At 37.7% G+C, this 15,686-nt stretch overlaps 1 protein-coding gene across 5 annotated transcripts in view; it reads right to left on the reverse strand.

Annotated features, from left to right (window-relative positions):
- The window catches only part of SORCS2 (sortilin related VPS10 domain containing receptor 2), a 590,289-nt gene that overhangs the window by 318,334 nt on the left and 256,269 nt on the right, over positions 1-15,686 (reverse strand). The window lies entirely within an intron of this gene.

The following is a 15,686-nucleotide window of genomic DNA, read 5'->3' on the forward strand; positions in this document are numbered from 1 at the left end:
AGAAGGACGACCTCCTTCCTGTTAACATTCTTGTTCTCGTGCTCTGACAAGAGCATCATTGCACACAACTGCCCTCTTCTGCATTCAAATGTATAGCATCCGTAGAGGCCAGATATTGCTTCAGTTGCCTTACTAGAAATGGCAAGTAACTCTACTGAACTAAACAGATTGATGCTAAATTTGCATCAGGTTAACTGAAAGCATAATCGAGGCATACAAGATTTTACCAAAACAAATGCTACAACTTATATTTTGGGAAATGTGTACAAAAGGACTCAATGCCAAGGCCGTAGCACAGGAGAGCTTTACACAGTATGTAACTCTTATTCCCTTCAGCTCTTGTTGCACCTGTCTTCTCTTGCTCTTGAAAAGTGATGTATTTGCTTTCTGCTCCAATGGATGAGCAGAGCGGCTCCATCCATAACCATGTCATTACATTTCCAGCTCTTAGATGCTTCTTAGATAGCCCCTCAGGCATCACATATTGTTGCAGACCATGACCCATTTCCATAATCTGCTTTTTCTACTGTTGTCTCTCCAAATGGGACATGTTCTCCTTTTTTCTGAGAACCTGCAGTATATCTCCCATGCATATCCAAAATGTTCTTCTTACTTACAAGTTTCATCACTGGCTCACTCATAATGACGTACTAGCACCATTACTGACAAACAAAAGGAAGTTTGTGACAGTCAAAGGTTTCCCTAGTGATCTAAGGCTGACTTAGCCTCAGTCCTCAAAGTGTAGATTGCAAAATGATGACAAAGTGATTCAGTACCAATGCATATACATCACGCATAGCATCTTAATAGTCTGTTTTCGAAAGCAATTGCTTAGGTATTCCATTCATTTTTACAGATAAACTTTTAAATCAATTAAGAAAGCATTTTTTCCCCTTAAAAGCATGTCAGAAAACATTACAGTTTCCCATCTGCTCAAGAGAAGTAAAGTACGTGCATCCAAACGTAATTTAACAGAGCACACTATTGGTAACTCTCCCCATTTTAGGGCCCAGTTCTGCCTTTCTCCCATGTAACACCATCACAGTGTCATTATCCATTCACTATGGCAGGTCTTGAAACCACTGCGAGCAGGCAGGACTACACACGTGCAGCGCAACGCACCCCAACCTGCCCCACCACCCGATGTGATTACAGAACACGATTTGGTGTGGAAATCAGGAGCATGAGGATTTAAGGTGGAAGTTTTACTCACAGCTTCTTCACTTACAGGGAACTGGACATCAGTCTTTGTGACACTAAAGGCAGGGTCTATCTGCTGTTTAATTTTTCCTTTCGATTTATCTTCCAGCTCATTAATCCGTTTCCCAGCAACCTGTCCCCACTTTCTATTCTTACATGCAATTCTTCTCTGAGCTCCTGCTGGGAGGCATCCATCTTTCAAAGCAGCCAAGCTTTAATTTCTTCTTGTCTAGCTTGAGCTACATCAATCCTCCTCCTTTTTTTCTGTCCTGCAAATTCAAGACTTGTTCTCGGATTAAGAAAATGGTGCTGGAATCGGGACAACTAGCCTGAGTAATGGACACCCTTCCTTAGAGGATAAGCTTCCAAGTAGCTAGAAAAGGAACGCCCCATTTTCTAGTAGAAAAATGATAACACGTCAATAAATACAGCCTCATTTAGCATAGCAATTCTTCAGAGAACAGAGCAAGTTTCTTCAGCAGCAAAGCACCTTCTAGAACACAATATATAAAAAAATTTTAAATGATCCCATCTAAAAAGCTAATATATCAGGTTCCTACATTCGACTCTTTTCATGTATCCAAAAAACAACTAAACAATTCAGACATTACTAGTTTCAATTCCCACTACACCGATAGCAGTGTATATAAATAAATGAAAACTTCTTTTTAGAGCATTTGCATATACTGCCAATGCACATTAGCGTCTTGACTGCTGTGCTATGTTGTTTGCTATGCTTATGCTAACAGTGGAAAATATTTCTAACACAAAGTGCTCCAGGTCACTCCTCATACCTGATGCAGAGAGAGATAATAAAAGGTGTTCTCATAAAGACTCCTTCACTTTCAGTCCCAGCTCAATTAAGAGATGTGTTTTCTTCGCACACGGTTTTCCCCTCTGTCCTCATATCTCATTTTGCACACTTAGGGACAGCTGTCAGACTAACCAAGCCAGTCCTACTGCTATCATAATGATCATAGGGAAGGTAATGGGACTCCTGGTTGCTTCAGTGAAAGATACTGCTACTGCAACATTTTGCTATCTCACATTTGTGCTACTATTTATATTGTACTGTTTAGGCAAACACATGCCATATATTTGGAGATAATTTTATCAGCAAAAAAAGGGGGTTGCTTTTTTTTAAAATATAGGGGTTTTTTTCTTGCTGGCAATAACTCCTATGTAAGGCTATGCCTACAAACAAAAGATGGTTTGGAGAAGAGTTAACATATATGATTAAGGGAGAAGATTGATTTCCCTTCCCAGTACTCCTTTTTATTACTATTTTAGGTTTTGAGCCATGAAGTAATTCCCTTATCTGGACTGATATATTTGACCAGAAGTAGCTCCAATAATAGAAGCAGCAAGGAAAGCTACACAAAAGAATACAGAGCGAAACTATTGGAGACAATACACCTGGGGAGGCTCTACAAAGGCAGAGAGATGGTGGATGTAGAAATCCACAGGAGACATCAGATTGAAAATGAAAAAAAATGAGAGAAGAGGAATAAGAAGCAATAACCTAGCTTGAACCTTTTTGTATTTCCTCTATACTCCAAGGCCTGGATGGCACACAGCCTCTCACCACCAATTCCTTCTTTATTTTTGTTGTTTCTATTTCATCAAAGATTCTGGTCCCACTAGAGGTGCTCTGGCCATGCCTATGCTTAGGCTTGCATCATCATTCCACATTTTCTTTGTGGACAGCGTGGACAGTTTTTCTACTGCAGAAATCCATCTACATTTTTGGCACATAAACTTGGTGGCCATTTAAGAAGTACTGCATGTATGTCTGTTACATGTGTGCCAGAGCCACAGGAGACTGCCAGCATACAAATACATACACGCTTGAGTGTGCGCTGAAACGGGAGTTCCCAGAAACACTGCTGGGTTACCTCGGAGGCAACCCTGAAGGCACTGGAGAAAATGAAGTATATAGGTGATGAATTTGGCCTCAAGTCTGGCCTCGAGGCTTCTCCTGCACAGCAAGAAGGATGCAACCTGCGTGTACAAATGCTTCCTGCTGTCGAAGTGGTATCACACACTTCTAAAGCAAAATTTTTTGCAACCCCAGGCACTATAAAGGGATGCAGTGTCTTTCAATACTGCACAGCTTAGTCAGCCTCCAATGTTAGGTGACAGTGTTAACCACGACTAATATGAAGACAGGAATATGACTTAGACGGAACTTTTTTTTCCCATGTATCTAAGCTAAATGGTAATTCACAGAGGATAATGGGCATTCAACGCCATGTTTACAGATATAAACTATTAAGATTCTAACAGCATCTACATTAGAGAATACTTCTTTCCACAGCTAACTAGCATTAGATGATTTGCTGACCTTGTGTTATGAACAGTTCACTGCCAGTTTCATTTGGAATGTCGTTACTATGAATGAGCAGTTTCTGGGGAATTTTTGAGCAAGAAATCCCCCCAATACTTCTTAAAAGTTGCAAGGTCATAATTATAACTAAGATGGATGTCCTGGTTTCTATTCATTCATCACTACAGTCCTCTGGAGAAGACTTCTTTGCTGTGAACAACAACGAAAAAATGAACAGACGAGCCAAAGACCTGGGAAGTATGACAGAGTACAGGATTCAGCAGCCTGAAACAGTATAGACTGAGCAGGCACACTGGAGAAGAACAAGTCTATTTCAGTGCTTGATGGAGTGACTCTCACAAGCTCTGTATCTTAATTTTTCCTTTTTTCCTGCTTGTCTTCCTTTTACTGTTTGTTATAGACCTTTTTGTACTCGATATTCAATATCTCTCTCTTCTCCTCCAAAGCCATTTTTTTGTACAATGTGCAATCAACTTACCCTCATATAATCTGTAAAGGAAACAAAAAAAAAGCCCATGATTCAAGCTATGAGGCTTTGAAAAAACACAGAATCAAATATTTATAACACAACTGTATGCCTACATCTATATATTTCATCCTATGATAGCATTGTAAGTTTATTATAGAGCAACTATCACTCCACAGTAGCAGTTGAGACTGGCTTTCAGCTGTAAGCCCCATAAAATATTTCTTAGAGAAATGAAAGTTGAAGAACTCATCTACCTCTCTACTACAATGTAACAAGTTGTTTGCTTTGCACAGACATTATGTCCCCTCAAAACGGCAAAACATATGTGCCAACTTCAGTAGAGCTAATTACTAGATCACAAATAAATATACTTCCAATTGAAGGGTAAAATATACTGGAGGCATGAAAAATTTCTATCAATAACTTATGTAAGCCTGGAAGGACACTATGTGGCCACTAAACCACACGTTAGTCAAATATCTATTTGCTTACATGCAATCAATGTATTTCTAAGCACCATCAGCTGAACTACTGCCGTTTCATTAATCAAAACCTGTTTCTGGCCCATGTGAAAACCTGTGGCTCATAAATGTAAAACATATCTTGGGACTACGTTCCTTTCAAACTTTTTAATGTTTATTTAGGATTGAGTCCCAGACCTTATTGAATTCTTGGAAAGATTCTTATCTAGTTTTACGGTGCTCGTTTAAGCCATTGGGCAGTACGTGCTGGTCCAGTCCATGGCTGCTACAGCTGAAGACCCCGGCTCAAGCTCAAGACAGGAGTGTGAAGATTTCCATTACCATCTCCTGCACAAGCCAACAGGGAGCCATCACACTTTGCTCAGACTCATAAGAAACTCCCCACGCTATGTTCTGAAGTGTAACCATATATTTAAAAGAAAAGAGGGTGAAAGGTAACCCTTGACAGACGATGTATTTCATTGGCATAAAGTGTAATGTAAGAGCATGTAATAATGAAAAACTGGCGGGATCCCTCAAAGGCCAGACATCTCTAGAATCAGTTTATTCCATCTGATTTTTACAATTAAAAAAATAAATTGGGGAGAGAAGAACCAGAGCATTATCCGCCTCAAAATACAAGTACACTGAACTAGCAGAAGCCAAGAGCTTATTGTTAGTGGCTGATAATGAGCTAACCATCACCTTAGGCAGAGAGCAAGCGAGGGAGAATCTTTCTATATATTACAAACTCTAAACTAGTTTAAAGACTATAAATGCATTTTGTCTTTGGCTCAGAGAACTGAGATATTGCTTCTTCACCTTCTCAGATCATAAGGCAAACCAAAGAACAAGAATACTGTTATCTTTACTATCATCAATCCCACCTTGAGTTTCAGAACAAACCATGGAAAGTTATTCTCAAACTGTCATGGGCTCTCAGATTGTGGTCTCAAGCCTGCTCATGGGTCGGTCACAGAAACATGGCAAGCTTCCATAGCTGATTCAGAAAGCCATGTTAAACGGTCATTTCTAATTTAAAAAAAATGTGTTCATAAGACAGACCAAGTCAGATGAAAAAGAAAACACCTTGGAAATATAATTTCATGCATTACACACGGCAAGACTCGAACAATGTTATATTGATTTGTGTCTTACTCTCTTAAATAGCCCCAGTGAAAGCAACAGGATGACTTAATATAAGGTGCAAGCAGTATGGTCTTCAGGTTAATAAAAGACACATATTCTTCTAGGTATTCTCTTATAATGATGAAGCTCAAAAAGAGATTAAGTGATTCTGAAACGCTTTTTTTCACTCTTCCAAAATTCATATTCCTCTTTTCAATTTCACTTCAAGTTAGACACTTCATACATTCAATTTATGAATACGAATGTGGTCTTACACTATGGATCACGGCCCCCCTGGAGGGGGGGCAAAGGAGCTGAAAGAACATTGAGAATTGTTAAGCAGCAGTAATCTGCAAAAACTCAGTTCTTCCAAGGTGGAGAAATGAGAGCAGGCTATGATAAGTGACTGCAAGTGGTTTCACTAGCAGGCGAAGTGCTCACCTAATGCAATTGTTTACGACAGCTCAGATCCTCCAAAATGTTTGAGCGAACCAGTAATTACAGCTGCACCTCAGTCTTCACATTGTAGAGGAAATAAGTCATTGTCGACTCAGGGGGTCACATGAAGACAGATAAGCCAAAAAGAGGTCAAGTATTTCAGTCTGAAAACACCAAGTAGTCAGATCAAATATGCTGGAAGTCTACAACAGGAATTATCGCTGGGCCATACACAATGATTCAGATTTCCATAAGCACAAGTGACAGGGGTTGAAAGTCAATGGGAGCTAGGCTGCAATTACACATTCCCCAGCAGTACTGCCTATAGCAGCTTAAGTAATCACCCCCTCAATCCCAGCCACTTACTCCTGCCCTTGCACAGCATGCAGCACTGTGCTTGAGGAGGTGTTCGTGTGCCCATCTCATAACTAGAATGGGGGAACTGGTCAAGCTGTAGAACAATTCCATTAGAAAAATAAGTGAGTATTATTACTAGGGCAGTGGCAGCACACAGAGAGAATCAAGGAGACAGCCCAGAGAAGGAACTGATTAAGTGATGCTGCTACCACAACGTTGTTCAGCAGCTACATCTATTGAAATAGAGCTGCCACATCTCCCTGAAAAGCTCTACCACATCATGTGCCAGCATCCTAGATGCTGAATTTCCCATTCTTATTTTAACAGGAATATAAGAATAATGAATAAAAACAAGGACCACACTGAAAATGCCTGCAGCTCAATATATTGGTCTTTACATATTCACCTATAAAAATCTCCATGGATTAGGCTAGGAATTTATCAGTATTTACCTGGATAAGAAAGCACGCTGTATATTCTACTATAAATCAGCCTAAATTGGCATGATCAATGTACAGTTTCTCTTTGCAAAACTGCTTAATTATTTGCTATTCTTTCATAACAGAAACCTCTTTCAGTTTGTTTGGGGGTTTTTGTGTTTGGTTGTTTGGACTGGTTTTCTTTTTGGTTTTTTTTTTTTTTTTTTTTCAGAAAAATCAAAACCAACATCCCACTGGGTTTACAGTCACACAACAACATAGCAGAAAAAATTATAGAGGCAAAATACCCTGTAAAGAAAAAAGTTCAACCATCCCTGGCACTGTATTTACGTTAACAGATGCAATTTTGTACTTACTGCAGTTTCAATATTGGAAAACAAGTCTTTGACTATGATCTCCTGAAACTTTTCAGCCCAGTGTATTCTGTCTCCCCGGATGGGTTGATCTCTCTTAATTTTCAGGTTTGTGTTCTAGAAACCAATAGGACATATGGCACTTTTCCCAGCAGGAAGTTAATTACCAGTATAAGGAAAAGTGGTTTTTCAGATCTCCATTGTCAGATAGGACATTCCCTTTAAATTGTTTTGCAGAAGCAGGCAACCGAGCGTGTAGTTTGTGTTCTTAACATCCATCTAATCTGGAGGATTCAATATGCTTTGCTTTTAGAATATATTATATTTTAGAAATAACAAAAGGATATAGGTGTCTTCCTACAGAAGATGCTACTATTTGTTATTCTCAATTCATGATTACATAACGAGTACAAAATTTCAAATACTTTCTTGTGAAAATAACCCACATACCATCAGATCTTTAAAAGATAATCGTAGGGTATTAACTAAATATTATCTTTAATTGCGAAGAAGTCTTGCATAATTGTCATTCCACATTTGAAAGTCCATGTTTAACTGCTATTAAAAGATTTTCCAAATGACACTGAATCAGTAACACTCTACAGAGACTACAGAATTGGGTCCAATGGGCAAAAAGCAGCAAATAACTTTGCCACAAGTACGTTAGCCAATTTTCTGTCATCTACTTATACCAGTTTGCCAAATAATCTTGCTCACAGATTGATGCATTAACAGGAAGTATTTTTATCATCATCAAACACAAAGAATTCCAAACAAGCTGAGTTCTAGTGTGCTGGGAGCTGCATGCTGCCACAGATATGCTAAAGCAAATCTTTGAAGTGGTTTTTTTTAAATCTCAAATAACTATAAAAGGATTTAAATGTTGCTCTCTGTGTTACTTCTGCCATTTCTGAATACTTTAAATTTTCACCTTTTTTCTCCTGCAGTTTTCTTTGCTTTTCTCTATTTGTCAAATCATAATAAAGCCAAGCTACATTTTTGTACTAAAATTCAGTGTGACATGCTTGGTTTTCATTACACCGACCTGAAGTTTCTCAGAAGCCATTTGTAGAACAGGTCTCAGTTATTTAACCCCTCCTGGTCCAAATGTGAGTAACTCTTTATACTCCATCCCACATATTCCTTTTGATGTGGTTTCTCATCTTTATGCCTTAGAACAGACTTGCCAACACTTTTTCAAGGTTTTAAGCTATCCACACCTCTTTCAGGCACAATGATTGAGACACAAGGTACTTCTTGGGACATTTAACCTTTGTTGACAATCGATTCCACAGAAATGACTTGTACTCACTTTACTGCTGTCATAAAAAAAAATTAAATGTGATAGACATATGGCTATTTTGAAACAATGTGTTTTAAATGAACTCTAAAGAAGTAATAAGCTGTACACTAGCCAATCAAATACCTTGATATAACTCCAGATATTCTATTAATTCTGAATTATAGTCCTCCTTACTAAATCTTCTTTCAGATCTCATGTCCTTAATATACAATAGAAGAGCACTTATGGGAATTGGAAATAGAGAGTTCATAGTTATGGCTGCAATTCATTTTTTTACTAGAAGTCAAAATCAGCCCATCAGTCAAAGAAACACCATCTCCTATAACTGTTCGTGAGGGATGGAATAGAATTTTTCTACTACTTTTGAAATGCATTATAAAATGGCCTCCTTAATTGAGAAATCCTAAAATCAGAGGTAGTAACCAAGACCAGAATGATGTTTCAATTTGCAGATAGAGGAATTACAACTGATTTGCCTAGCTGATATCTAACATTCAGGACCAAAGTCTGTTGAATTTTCCCTTCAGAATATAGTATCAGAGACACTTTACCTCTAAATTCAGACATATTACATGCTGCAAGACTGTTTTAAATCTACAGTTTGACATTTTGAATTTTTATTTAGAGTAGCTGAATTAAAAAATACAAATTATCTATAGAGCTAAGCTAAGACCGAATTTCAGTACTACTATGTATCTGTATCACTACGTTATCTGTATCACCCATCCTAAGGCAGACAGCTAAGTGTAGAAGAGGAAAATGGTCTTGACACAACGTCTTACAGTCTAGGCAATTAAGCCATTGAATATGAAGTCAAAATAACAAATTGCTTGTTAAATAATTTTAAGTGATACTTTCCTCAGAATATTCTTGTAACAGCTTGTTACAAGATTCAATGTCCCTGTCAAAATTCAATGTCTCCAGTCCCACAGACTGCGGAAAGCAGATTAATAACAGAAAATGTAATGCACTGTTATCCTTCATTGACTCACTGACAAATGATGAGGTCCCAGATACATCTCTTTTTAAACCTTGTATTTTAAAAATGATATAATCATGAATGAAACCACTCCAAATTTTACTCTTGACACTCTGTGAAAGACTGTCCTTATGTTATTAGATGTCACTTCAGCTTTAATTCTTGGAACAGGATTCATATTACGATTATTGGAACAGATAAAGGATTCTGGTGATAACTTCTGCATTTGCCTGTTTTAGTAGGCCTGCCTTGGTTTCTTTTCACTGGCACTCTATAATCCCATTTTCTTGCACTGACAAATTTCACTCTTGCAATCCTGGCACACAGACAGGACTGGATTGCAGAATTGCGTTGCATTTCTGCAAGGTGTTTGTATCTGCTCTCATTTCAGCTTAAACCATGTGTTTATTTCAATTTAGCTGAAGTTGCTTAGGAACACATTTAGGGTAAATTAAGTTTAGACATGCAACCAAGAATACAGATGTATGTGCTGAAAACTCATGAGCAGTAACAGCTGTACTCAGGGTCTTAGATTAAACCTGTTTATCTGAAAGAGAGGCAAAAATCTCATCACACATTTGTGATGGACTAACAGCATAGATTCTATTGATGAAAATGAGCTGACGAGCTGAACTTGTAACACTACTAATACTCAAGAGCACGTTAAAGTCCTCTTAATACATAAGTCCTTTGCACGAATTTAACTAAGGAAAACTGTGGTAAGACAAGACCTTATGTTAATAGTCATATACCACCAAAACCAAACAGCTGAACTATTCAAGATCACATCACCTGAAATTTGTTTGCACAAACAATTTGGCACACACTTACGAACAATGGCTGCTTCTGTGGAGGCAGGATCAGTTCATTAACAGAGTATGGACTGAATTATTCATAGAAAATAAATTATTTAGCACCTGTGCTTTAAAGTACTGCATGCCATTTTGGGCACTTACTACAAAAAGGACATTAATAAATTAGAGAGAATCTAAAGCAGGCAAGCAAAACAATGAAAGGGTTGTAAAGATAAAACCCAGAGGAGAGGGAATGAGAAAGCTTCATTTATACCTGGCAGGAAAGGTGAGAGTACACCTTTTAAGAATAATTCCTTCTGGTAAGGGATTATTTAAAATGGTAGAAGAGAGAACTAAAGGAGTAATAGCTTGAATCTAAAAGTGGTCAGTATTAAAGCTGATCAAAGACTCAGAAGGAGGCTAAATAGGTTAAAAAAATTACTGATAATATAAACCTAGAGTTAATAGAAACAGAAGCAATAATAAAATTTTTAATTACTTAGAAATTCAGACACATGGCAAGATCAGTATTTAAGATATTCTACTGTACTCTACAGAGAAATGCAAGCTATAAAGCCTAGGTTACAATTAAAAAAAAAAAAAAAAACAAACCCAAAACATGGAAGAAGAATAACCTTAATAATCACCTGCCACAAGACACTGGGAAGAAGAATCTAAGTGACAAAAGTCTAAAAGGAACAGATCAGACAGCCTGATTCAGTATCATACTCAATAAAAGGAGATATGTTGTGACAGGAGGGGGAAAGCTGCCCACAAAAGCATTAGAGGTATTCATTCTACACAAATACTTGTCTGTACAACATATAGAAAAGGCTGTCAGGTATAGGATGTCATATAGGGGGTTTAAAACATAGTATCAGAAAATATACTGGGGCATAAACTAGTAATACAGCTCAACCAGGGAGGGGAGCAAACCATCAGGTTCACTTCTTTCGTAATAAACCTTTTGTTCTGCACACTTTCCCAGTGGGTCTGGCATCTAGTGAGAGGTGACAAAACCCTCCTCTCTCTTACAAACTGTACCCCCCTTTACTTGACTATAATAATTACTTTCATCAAAAGCTTTAGGACACAAATAAATGTGTATTTATAAAACAGATTTGAATTCTTGAGATGACTTTTTATTGCAAGTTCAATACCTCTATTAATGCTCTAGCATTAACAGTAAAATATCACTTTGAACAGTGTTACCTTACCCCATCCTTACCATCTGACAATAAAGTTTTGTTTGGGTTGGCCAGAGTGCTTTCATTTTCGTCGTTCAGATAGAAGTTGTGCTACTCTGAGTTTGTATTGTTCTAACATTCACACAGTCCAATTAAAAAGCAACAACAACGTTCTGTTGTCCCCTCATAGAATGGGACTTGAAACTTGTTCTTCACACTGAACTCTACATCAGGAGAAACTCTGTCCCACCACCACAGAGCACTTCGCATTCTGAGCAGTATAAAGAATGAATGAGTCATTTAATCATTTAATGCACCCAAAATTTGATAGAGCAGGTCAAGAAATATAATATTATACAGTAAGACTGTTCAGTTGGGTGTTTTGTTACAAAGTAGGTAGAGCTGAAAAATCATTAGAAACACTTAGCTAATTCTCAGTTTGGCTCAAATTTTCCAGTTGGGGAAAAGTCTTGCCCTATTAAAAAGGCCCTGGCTATGCATTAGAGCACTGGAGTTGTGAAATGAAATTCCCTGCTGCTCCCAGAGCTTCACAGCAGCAATGTATGCTGGTACTTAAGAATGGTCCTGATACATCAGCTTGGTGATAACTGTTTGAGCCCCTTGCCTAGCAGGATGAATTGCTATTGCCAGAGAGAATTACAAAAAAAAATTCCGAAATATACCAAGCCATTCTGTACCAGCCAATTAAGCAACAGGGGAACTTTCTAAAGAAGACATAAAGAAAGGCTGGAAGCGAGCTAGAAATCACTATTCCTAGCGGATGCTGAAAATTTTAACACTGAAATTTGTATCATGCTCTACATTTCTAACACCTGAGCTTGCATTCAGTGAAATCGATAGCAATTATTTCACTAACACCCAAAATTTTACAATTCTGTTGTTGCATTCTGTGGGAGGACTGTTCAACATCCTCAAGTGTTTGAACCAAATGTCTGCTGTGGTATATATCAATAGCAAGTCACCCTGTTCTTGGGAAATATGAGATTACAGCAGCAACTCGCAGAGTAAGCACTCTGACATGGGCAGGGGAAGAAAAAGACTTTCTAATTGTTCCAGGTCCAGACAAATAATCCCAGAAGCTGCATCCAAGCCAGGGACTGTAATGTAGACATTTTGCAAAGGCCTAAACACAATTTGGTCAACTCACAAAGCCACAAACATGCCCACTCTAAATTAGTTCCAAGTTATTTCAATACAAGAGCCAAAGAAAGATTTTCTTTGGTGCAAGTTGGGAACCTCATCAACTGCTAATTCAGCAGACTATACTTTTGTCCCAGGAAAAGTATGTAGAGCCATATCAAAGGGAAGTGCAAAGTGACAGTGACTGTGAGAAGCCCTGCAACAACATTTTTATACTCTGTCCTCTGGCAGTAACAGTGCTTTTCCACCTTCTCATGCTTCATCATCCACAGGTGAAAAGTACTTAATGGGCTGAGTCCATAGTGGATATGCAGAGGCATTGCCCCAATGACTTGAAGTTTTAGCTATCATGACTCATTTATTATTTTAATGCATTTTTCTGTTGTAAAAACATTTCAGAAAGTTTACTCTCCCTATCATCAGAATGATCAATTCAGCTTCCTGCTGTACAGAAATTTCACACACGTTTCTGCTTTTCACTGCATTTGAAAAAAGGTAAATGCAAAGAAGTAGCATTAACAGCTGCAGCCTTTAACTACCTCTTAGGGTTTTTTAAAGGCTTATTATCTTGAATATTGCAGCCTGATAAAAGAAAAAAAAAGTATTCTGAGCCTTTGTTCATTAATAGGAAGAAAGAAACTCTACAGATCTTTAAACAGAATTCTACAAAACCACAAAGTCTTATTAAAAATCTCACATTAAACCTGCTCTACTGACAAACATCGTTTGACAAGCAACAAGTTCAGCTCATTTAAAGACTATCATTGCCTAGAGCTTGCTGTCAACCCTGACTCAAGCACCAGAATAATCCTTCCATTTGTTACAGACTGATCATAGCATAATTTACCTAAAGTAAAAAATCAGAAAATTACATTTCAATTTCATACATTTTCAAAGTAAGTAACAGGTAAAACCAGAATGATACATTTTCCCATTTTTAATGCTTTCAGTCAATGAGACTGCAGATCCAAGAAGTGCTGATTGCATAACACCTTTCTACACACATTATAATTCCCGGCAGCAATGCCTCTTGCTCCCAGTATAGCAATAGTGTAACCAATTTCATGCCAGTGTTGGAAGAATCAGTATGCATGAAGTGTTGGTTTCCTACTGAAAAATTAATTAGTTCTATTTGTATGCATCACTCAACTTTTTGTAACAGTGAACAAGAACTCCACAGCGATTTCCTAAATTCTGCTCTAACTTTTTTGCGCTGTTTTAAAATTCAATAAGCACAAATCACTGCTGTTTTATACAGCTAAACAACAAATTGCTTTGCTATGACTCCTACATCTATTTACTTAATGGGGACACTTATAATGGAAAGTCTTTTGAATACCAATGCTTGTTTCCATAGATGCTCCATCCTAATTATAAAAGTTGTGAAAGAAGTATTACAAAAAAAATATATAAATTACACTGTACCCTAAATTCCTCTACACTTTCCACATATTGTGCCTGTAATTGCAGAATTCGCACTTCAAGCATGGATATGGTTCAACGCCTCACAAAAATCACAAGACACCATGTTGAGATGTTGAGACAATTGATGTCCAAGTTTCGAAGTAGGATTTGGATCTGGGATCATCTGCCACGAAGAGAAGAGTACCGCTGACACTGACTGATGAAACTCTGCACAAAGCAGCAGTATTTTTATTTTACAGGTATTAAAAAATAATTCCTGCCTCACAGCATTATTAACATTCACAGCATTATAAGTAGTGGAATAAAATACTGGAGAGACAAAGTAAGCAGCCTTCCCAAGTTTTTCATCAAGCAGACAAAACTCCCAGCAGTGAGAGGCATTTCAATAATGAAATTTAGATACCATACCTAGAAGTACTACGTTTGACTGATTATTATGTTAACACAACTATAAGACATGAGTTATTTATTTAAGCCTTTAGTAATCCTGTATCATATCACTGATGGCCTTATTGCATTCAGGATCAATCTCAAACGCTTAAACCTTTCAGATGGGTGAATGTTGCCTCTCAGTCTTCATTACAGTGGGAATGAAGGGCAAACTAAATGATTAATGGAGCATTTCATTAGTTTTTTCATCACAAACTGTGAATAGGAGTTTCCATTTGACTGCCCAATTTCAGTCCATTTGGAAAAAGGAGACGATATTGGCTAGATTGGTTGGGACACATGGTGAGTAGCGATTCACGTGCAATGTGTTTATGAAGACAGAAACTCAGTGAACCAAGACAAAGCCATCGACCAGAAGAGTAACAACGATCATTCTTCTACCACCCACTACCTGAAGGGCAAAGTGGCAGAATTTCTGTCAGGACTATTAATGTATGGCTAGTCAAGGATTGCCAGTATTCCATTTTTTCAGATATACCATTATAAGAAAATGCTGCTAACACAGTCACACTCAAAGCAGGTTTAACTCTCTAGACACAGGCTAGTGCAGATTTCTAAAACAATCTCTAGTCTGAAATATATGCATGCAAGCAACACAAAAATTAAAACCCCTGACTTAGCAAGTCATAAAATTTGTGAAATTCTGAATATACCAGCTGCAACTTTTGTCCATGAAGGCAATTGGCAAAGCAAGTACAGTTGAAGTTAAATATTTGCTTAACTCTACATTAATAATATGTAAATGGCTGAGCTGATAAGAGTATTTTGTAACAAAAGAATTCATTGCCTGATAATATCATGTCTCTTTTCTGAATCTCAAGTTCAGCAAAGCTTCTGGAAGCTAAAAAATTAAGAGTTAAGGCAAACTTCTGAAAATTTAAATTCTACTCCTGTTAGAGCGGAATACAAGGAATAATCTGACCACATGTAAACACCCGCTTCCTTTTTTGTATGCAGTTTAAATCATGCTGTCCCTCCATAAAACACATTGGTATGTGCTGCTTGCTTTCAGTACAGCCATTTGGTACTGGCTGGCACCTGTCTGTTAGATGTTAGATGCTTCTCTCCAGAATCCCTTAAGTTTTACCCAAAAAGAAGGCTACTGGCATGAATTCACTTCACCTCAGGCTTGGCCACTTTGTCTCCATAAACCACTTTTAAAATTCCCAGAACAGAGGAACAAGCAAGCTGACC

The sequence above is a fragment of the Aquila chrysaetos genome, chromosome 1 (genome assembly GCF_900496995.4).
Source record: "Aquila chrysaetos chrysaetos chromosome 1, bAquChr1.4, whole genome shotgun sequence".
Lineage (NCBI taxonomy): Eukaryota > Metazoa > Chordata > Aves > Accipitriformes > Accipitridae > Aquila > Aquila chrysaetos.